This window comes from Sminthopsis crassicaudata, chromosome 5, assembly GCF_048593235.1.
Source record: "Sminthopsis crassicaudata isolate SCR6 chromosome 5, ASM4859323v1, whole genome shotgun sequence".
NCBI classification, from domain to species: domain Eukaryota; kingdom Metazoa; phylum Chordata; class Mammalia; order Dasyuromorphia; family Dasyuridae; genus Sminthopsis; species Sminthopsis crassicaudata.
In genome coordinates, this window is record NC_133621.1 from 239,013,879 (window position 1) to 239,022,931 (window position 9,053).

General features: G+C 35.7%; 1 pseudogene; it reads left to right on the top strand.

Annotated features, from left to right (window-relative positions):
- The first annotated feature begins 812 nt into the window (after positions 1-812).
- LOC141544433 (U3 small nucleolar ribonucleoprotein IMP4 pseudogene) lies at positions 813-7,112 on the top strand (annotated as a pseudogene).
- Positions 7,113-9,053: the final 1,941 nt, after the last annotated feature.

Below are 9,053 nucleotides of genomic sequence, written 5' to 3' on the forward strand. Positions count from 1 at the left end.
AGAAGGTACTTGACATTCTTTTTCATTGTTTCATCTTTCTGGTTTTGCTCAACTGATTTTTGGTGTCTCCTTGAGTCATTCACTTCTATTTGTTCAATTCTGATTTTCAGTGATGTATTTCCTTCACTCACTTTTTAAATATCTTTTCATAATTGTCCAATTGAGTTTTTAAGTGAGTTGTTTTGTTCTATGGATTTTTTTTCTATTTTGCCAATTTTATTTTTTAGAGAGCTCTTTTCTTTTTCCAACTCACTAATGTTGTTTTTCAAGGATTTGATTTTTTTATCCACTCTATCTTTAAATGTGTGGGATGACTTATCCAGACTCTCTTGCCAAGCTTCCCTTTCCTTTTCCCATTTCTCTTCTAGCTCTCTTTTGAGAGCCTTTTTAATTTATCTCTTTAATTTCTTCTATGTTATTTTTGTGTATTGAGGAGCAGATCATATTCCCCTTTGGGGAATCCTCTGGAGACAGCCTGTTTTTAGTCTCCTCAGGGTTTGAAGTCTGCTCTCTATCCATATAGAAGCTATCAGTGGCTAGAGTCCTTTTAAATTTTTTGTTCATTTTGTCAGAGAAGAATCAAAGAAAACAAACTAATAAGAAAAATAAATGCAGTTTGCTTTTGGGTGGAGGGGGGAGGCCTGGATGGTTTACCGGGCTTCCTCTACAGACTGTGGGAGACAGCAGCAAGGCACTAGCAGGACAGCAATGGCTGTGCTGTATCTGCACTTTGAGACTTTGAGACTCTAAGAACATGCTGAGTCACTCTGGGTGTGGGTAGGGTGGGGTGGGGTGGCCAGAGAGTTGTTAGCTTTTCAGGGTTTTATTCTTTACCTCCTGTATTACAGCTGCAAGCCAGAATCAGCAGAGAAGCTGTAATACAGATTTTCTTACAGAATTTCAAGGATGTCTTCTGTTGGTAATTATTTGTGGGGTTTTTTCCAGTCAAACATTAATTCCGAGGCTTGTCATGAAATAAATTCTGAGAGAAAACGCGGAGCTTAAGCAGATGTGTGCCTCCTCTCCTCCATCTTGGCCGGAAGTCCTAAGTAATTCTTGATTGTAATTCTAGCTCCTTTGCTCTACAGAATATATTCCAAGTACTTTGATCTTTTAATGTAGAACCTGCCAAATCTTGTGATTCTGACTGTGGTTTCACAATATTTGAAAATTGTTTCATTTTGGCTGTTCACAATTATTTTTGCTCTGACCTGGGAGCCCTGGAATTTGATTATACTATTCCTTTGAGTTTTTATTTTGGGAATGACCCCTCCCCAAACTGAAATCAGAGATTCTCAATATAGAAAAGCAAAAAGGATTAATTACAATTCTGTGAAAAAGGGACAACAGACAAAGAAGTGCAAAGCACAAGCTGAAAAACACAGGATTATATATACCCTAATGTAGAAGCACCCATCCTTTTCTGGGTTTTTCTCCCATTGGCTGGGGAGTCTAGGCTCACACTCTAAGCTTGGAAATCTACCCATAGGCTAACTAAAAATCTACCCAGAGATTAAGAATACTGGCCAATGACACACTTTTTAACATATTAACTTAATGCTAGTCGGGGCAAAAAGGTCAGGAGGAATAGGAAGGAATTTATTTTATGCTTATTTAAGATAAGTGAACGCCTGTGATTTTTGGCTATAGTACAACTTGTTATTGCAAAGCTTCAAGGTATAATTATAGTATGGGTCGAGGCTACTTTCTTATGAGAGATCCCATTCACTGAGATCCAGGTTAAACTAGGTTCTTTACACAGTAAAATCTTTTTGTGGGAGTGATGAGTTCAGGATAGCAATTCCTAATTCCAAATTGTGTGGTCATTACCCTCCCATCCTTTTTTAATTAATCAGAAAGTTATCTTAGAAAAGCAAAAAGGAGTTTATTGCTTTTTCATGAGAAAGGACCTATCCAGTGTCAACCAAAATGGCATCAGCAAGGGAATGCAAAGTTGAGCAAAATTCTTAGAGTACCTACCCATCCACTCACTGGCTCTTCTTTCCATTGGTTAGACTTCAGAGATGGTGTAGTAGACAGAGCACCAGCCCTGGTCAGGAGGATATGAGTTCAAATCTGACCTCAACTTAACACTTCTTAGCTGTGTGACCCTGGACAAGTCATTTAACCCCAAATGACCCAGGGGAAAAAAAAGATATGTGTATGTGGAGCAGGAAGTGTATGTGTATATATAGGTATATTTATATATTTTACATATGTATACATAAATATATCCTTTCTTAAGTATAGCCTGCTTGGGGGAGGGGGAGAATGAAAGGTGGGAAAAAAGAATAAAGTAAAAAAGATACGCAGCAGAGAACAAAAGAACAGTTTACAAGGAAGTAAAGAAAAGATGGACACTCATGAATATAATTTCTTCTACTAATAGATATATACTATCTTGAACTGGTAATTAATTATATATTTTGAATCTTCCCTGATCTGCTGATATTCACAACAATGTTCTCTTTTGTTTTGTTTAATATTCCTTTTCTATTTTTCTTTTTTCTTATTCTATTTTTAAAAATAAAATAAATTTTAAAAAGAAATAATAATAATTTAAAAACCAATTAAATCATGGAAAGGACAAATTTCCTAGTGGAATTCACAAATAACTGGGAGAAAGAGTATTCTCTATGAAGAGTTAGCTGTAAGAAAGAGAAAGACACCATGAAGCATGGTGATGGAATAAGAGGAAAGGTATCAAGAGGCATGGGCGGGGAGGGCAGAGAGGAAAAAGATACCATCAGGCAGAATGTCTTAGCAGACTGACCCAAAAAGAATTCAGCAAATGGGTCAGATTTATAGGGAAAATTTAGCATCAGGTGTTTGACAACTTGGATTTCTGTGTGGACATAGCAAGGTGGGGCTACCCACAACCTTCTCAGAGTGGGACTATAAGATTAAACTGATCCCTATCAGTGCCCTTCGCTGTTTGCCTCAGTGAGTAACTTTACCAATACTTGGAACTCTCTTCCAACTCACCCAAAGCAAGTACCTACTAAGTACTAAATCCCTAAGCACCAACTATATATTTCACACTAGCTAATGTGGAGATACTGCATCTTAAGACTAGGATTGTAATACATTAATGAAATTTTGACATCAGAATCATTAAAGGACTGGCAAGTAACATTACATTTAATCAACAATTTTCTGTCACTGTCAAGGACCCTGAAAATTCTTGCAAAAATTCTAAATCCCATTATAGAATGGTTAAACTAATTCACAGCTCTACCAGCAGTGTACTTGTGTGCCTATTTTTTCACAGCCCTTCCAGCATTTGTCATCTTCCTTTTTTTGCCATCTTAGGCATTTCTGATGGGCATGAATTTCTCTAATTATGTATTTTTTCATGTCTTAGATTTCTTCTTCTGAAAACTAACTGTTCATATCATTTGACCATTCATTAATTGAGAAATGGCTATAATCTCCCTTTTCTTGGAAATTTGACTCCATTCCCCATATTTTTTTAAATGAGATCTTTTTTTTTCCCCCAAGAGAAACTTGCTGAAAAGATCCATCCTCCCCTATTTCTTATTTTTCTTTTCACTTAAGTTGCATTGCTTTTGTTTATGCAAAACTTTTGGATTTTTTGTAATTAAAATTGAACATTTTACTCCTTGCCAACTCTCTGTCTCTTGTTTGGTAATGAATTTTTTTCCCCTGTTCATAGAGCAGACAATTTCTCCCATGCACCATTAATTTGTTTATAATATTATTCTTTGTCTATATCATGTACCCATTTTGAATTTCTCTTGGTATATGGTGTTAAATATTTGATCAGTGCCTTGCCTTTTCCAGATTACTTTCCAGTTTTCCTGGCAATTGTGTCAGATAGCGAATTCTTGTCACAATAGCTGAGATATTTTGGTTTATCAAATTCTAGATTACTGTATTCATTTGCTTCTATACATAATCTGTTCTATTGATTAACTTATACATTTCTGATCCAATACCGAATTATGACAATTATAGCTTTGTCATATAGTTTGAGATATGGTACTATTAGGTCACCTTCTTTCATATTTTCCTTCATTCATGCCCTTGACATTCTTGATCTTTTGTTTCTCCAGGAAATTTTTGTTATTCTTTTTCCTAGCTTTGATAGTTTGGTAGGCATGGCATTAGATAAGAAAAGGAATTTAGTATTCTGATTTTTCATATCTTGATCTACTGATGAGGAATTAATATTTTATTGTGAGGGTGCTATTTTAATCAATCAACAAACATTTGTCAAAATCCCAGGGATTGTGCTAAGCACTATTTGAACTACATTTTAAAAGAAGAGAGGGATTGGTTGCCTAACTGCATCAGCATGTCTGCCTGCACCTATTTGTACAGCAGGCCCAGGAGCTGAAATAGTATCTTCTGGAGGAAGAGAAGATGAAGCTCAAGAGAGTTTTCAGTGATAATCAGACTATACTGACTGAGCTCCAAAGAGAAGCTCTGACTGGCTAGAGAACATTGGAGTTTGATGATACTGAAGGTGAAAACATCTTGAAATACTAAGATGATGAATAACAATGGGCCAGTGTAGAAGACTCCAGAATCATAATCACCACATCCATGGACCTGAGCTCTCAGCTCAAGATGTTTGCCAAAGAATTCAAGCTGATACTTCCTGGTGCTCAGAGAATGAGCCAGGATCCAATGAAATGAATTTTCTTATCTGTGCTTGTAAAGCCAATGGAATCACAGATCTGCTGCTGGTGCATGATCACCAAAGGACCAGTTAGCCTCATCATGAGCCATCTGCCCTTTGGGGTCCACTACATATTTCACCCTACCTAATGAGGAGATGAAGCATGATGTCCCTGATATGGCACTGCCTCAAAGGATCTTCCCCATCTAATCTTTCAGGGATTCTCTTCCTTTGAACAATGCATCTCTGATATTGATATACTCTGATATCCCCGTACATTTGCTAACCAGGATGACTGCATTTTTTTGTGTGTGTACCAGAAGCTAGATCACACAACACAGTAGAGCTGACATTAGTGGGGCCAAGTTTGAAATTAAATTGTACATGATTTGCCTGGGCACCCTAATGTACATAGTCACTGCAGATGTGTAGTCACATTGGCATCCATATACCCACTCAACTTTCAAGAGAACTTTCCTTAATTTCTAGCGGGCCCCAGGGAAGGATTTACAAAGTCAGCACCAGAGGATGCACTTGTGAAAATTATTATGAGTTTTATATTTGTCAATATGTGTAATGAATATGCTAATAATCTAGATTTTTTTTTAGAGCTACCATTTTCCTAGCAGATTCTGACTTGGGAGTTAGTCTTCTATTGTAAATCTAATGATTTTGAAATAATAAATAAATTCTTGACAATAATCTTCTGTGTAGGTTAAGTAAAGTGAATCAAATATCATAGAACTTGTTCCTGCTATAGAATTCTGATCCTGTCCCCCACCCAGTAACTACCTGTGAGATTTAGAACTGCTCCCATAGGACTGGAGAATACTCATATTGGCTTGCACTTGTGGGCTTATCATGGGAAACCACTCAGGTCCTGAATATGATTGTATTGTAATCCATCTTCCTCCTCCCTTCCCACTTATGGATCATGTATGAAATCTCAGCCTTTATTGTAACAGCCAAGATCTCCTGACACAAAGAACTCTCAATTTGCAAGCTGTATACCTTATTCTGAATTTACCACTACTTGTTCACTAAAACCTGTCTCTATGCTTACACAATTCCAGCTATTTACAATTTGGATACCATTAAAGTAAAATTCTGTTAACATTAATTGGTGACAATGGGGGCAGTTTTGATAAAATGAAATTAGAGTATTTAAGGCAGAAATTGATGATTAAGGAAATAGCCTCTGGAATAGGACATTTATAATCAATGGTATTTAGAGTCAAAGAAAATAGAGTATAGGTCTAAATTAGCATCAGTGAAAGAAAGGGTCAAATCATTTGAAAATCTCCTTAACAACCCCCAAACTACCTAAATTATGCCCACCTTTAACAATAGATTCTTCTTGCTTCTCAACAAGTTCCCTTGCAAGGTACAAGCCAAAATTTGCCCAGGAAAATTCCCTGAGGACAGTAGTTTGGTCAGGCCCTATCATTTTAAACTCTAGAAGCATGGAGAACTGCAGTTTGTCATAAGCTTTGCTGAACAATTCCAACTCCTCAGTATTCATACACATCTGGGTTTCTAGATTTGTATCAATTCATGGTTGCCTTGGTTGGGAACGTGGACATGAAGAATTGGTGCCAAAAAACTGTCTGGGAAGATCTGGAGAAGGATCTTAAGATAGATTGGGACTTAGAGGGTTAAGATAAATATTCCAAACTCCCCAATTTATGGATGAATATCTTCTTAAGACCAACTCCTTTGCATTTTTTCCACCCATTGATTTAACAAAAGTTCAAGATACTAAATAGAATCCTGAGGTTTCCAGCTGTCTCAAACATGATAGTGTAGTGGGGCAAGTCCAATTTCTTTACTACTTTCTTAGTAATCTTTATCCATCTATCTCTAAAAAAATTAAGATGATTATTTCTGGTAGGCAACATTTTGATACTGGATTTATCCTTGAGAATGCAACAGAGTGGTAGTAACTCTGACAGAAGAAGATGAAAACAATAATATGGCATAGGGAAGCAAAATGGAAATTTTTTTCATTGTAGTCCCTCTGCAGCTGTAATACTCTATTCCTTGTGGTCAATTCCCACCACCACTATCCTTCAAAATCAACCAGGACAGGAGTTTGTTTTACTTGTTGAAAAACCAACCATCTCTCAATGAAGGTCTCTCAATGACCTTCTCTATAATCAAAATCTTTCAGCATGATAATAGTTCCAGGGAGAGATGGTTACAAGGAGAGGGATTTTCAGGTCATGCCTATTATTCCCAGGATTCCTATTGGAGATATCTCTTTGTTCATAAAGAGGCAAGAGGTATTTGCTCTAATTGATATTGGTGCCAACCATTCTGGAGAGCAATTTGGAACTGTGCCCAAAGGGGCTCATTTATTTTATTGAAGTTGTTATGTTTAATTGTTAGATTTTCTAAATTTTTAATTGCATGCTCAATTTATTGATCTGCTTTTTCTCTCTTCTTCTGATATGTTTAAAGATCTAGATCTTCCCTAAGTGTTTTGTTTGTTATCTTTAATGAAATTATTGTTTCTACAATTTATTCTTTGATTCACCCATTCAATGTGATTAAGTTATTTAATTTCCAATGAATCTTTAATTTTTCCTTCAAGGACTATTTATTGAATGTAATTTTTATTACATTGTCATCAGGAAAGATTCACTTAATATTTTTTACTTTCTGCATTTTTTGTGAGGTTTTATGTCCTGATACATGATCAGTTTTTGTGAAGGTGATGTGCACAGATGAGATCAGGTATATTCCTGAAGGGAATGAAACCTTTCAATATTTTCCAGAGATCCATGATATCTAACTTTTCTGAAATTCCATTCAGCTTCTTATCTTCCTTTTTGGTGGGGTGATTTATAGTTAGATTTTTTTCAAGTATGAGAAGGGTAAGTTGAGGTTCCACACTATCATTGTTTTACTATTTTCATCTGTAACTCATTTAAATATTCCTTTAAGAATTTAGATGCTATACCACTTGGTACATGTATGCTCAGTATTGATATCAATCCATTGATTATGACAACTTTTAGCACAATGTAGTTTCCCCATTTATCTTTTTTAATTTTTACTTTTAAAAAGCTTTTCCTTTGAGAGCATTATTGTTACATTTGCCTTTTTTTCTTTCAGCTTAAGCATAATACATTCTGCTCCATCTCCTTATTTTAATTCTCTCTTTCTGTTTTAAATATATTTTTTACAAACAACATTGTTGGATTCTCCTTTCAAATAAATACATTCTGATAATTTCTTCCATTTCATAGGTGAATTCATCCCATTCATATTCAAAGTTAAATTTGCTATTTCATTCCATTATATTTTATTATACATAATAATATATTTTTTTTACTCTTGTCTTTTTGTTAACAAATTATTTTACTTCAGACAATTGCATCCCTTAATTTAGCCTTCCTTTTATTTCTCCTTCCTTGTAGAGGGCCGGAACTCTGGAGAAGTATACTTCAACTCTACCCCTTTTTTGTGTGTTTTCATCTCCCTTCCTGAGAAGTCAGGTTGAGATGCAGAGGGCTGGAACTCTGGAGAAGTATACTTGAAACAAGTGTTGTTAACTCAGTGGAATTGAAGAGATGATGGTTCTCTAGTTCACATTATATATTTTACTAAATGGTGATGTAATGCTTCTCTACTTCACACATATTCAGTAATGTTGTACTGATTATATATAAGGGCTGAAAAGGATTGGAAATTTTTCATTCCATCTTTGACTAGCCTTGTGGTGGTTGTCCTGCCTTCATTACTTCTCCACTAAGACCAACAACTTGGGCTGATCCTGAAGTCCTGCAGAAAGCTAGATTGAACATTACATTTTGGCAACCAAACATGTACATAAGGCCCTACATTCAGCAATTCGACTGATGTAATCTTAAGCTCAATGGAGAAGTCCCTGTGACCCAGAAATAGGATGAGTAAAAAAATAGACAATCAAGAAAACTTTGCTAAGAATTAAACTAGTCACTTTAATTTTTCAGCTGAAATGGGGCAACTAATAAGAAAAAAGCCTTCTCCACCCCAAGGGAAGTGTATAGAAAGCATAGGTAGGTTAATAAAGAGGCAAGGTTTGATTGTAACTTGGGAGCAGATCATTGGACTTTTAGATACATTAGAATACACATCTCCTTGTGGAATGGGCCAGAATTCTAGAGAAATATAATTGAGGCAAGGCTTCTTACAACAAGGGTTTAACTCAGTGGAATTGATAATACAATGGTTATCTAGTTTAGCATGGTGATTAATAGTTCTCTAGTTCAATATGATTGATTTAATCTTACAACAAATAATGGTTCCCTAGTGATATGACTGGCTTATACTCAGTATTATGAATTGATTTAATTATAATAAGAGTATATAAATTTGGTACAAACTCAGCTACAGGGGAGAAAACTTACCATCCTCATGGTGG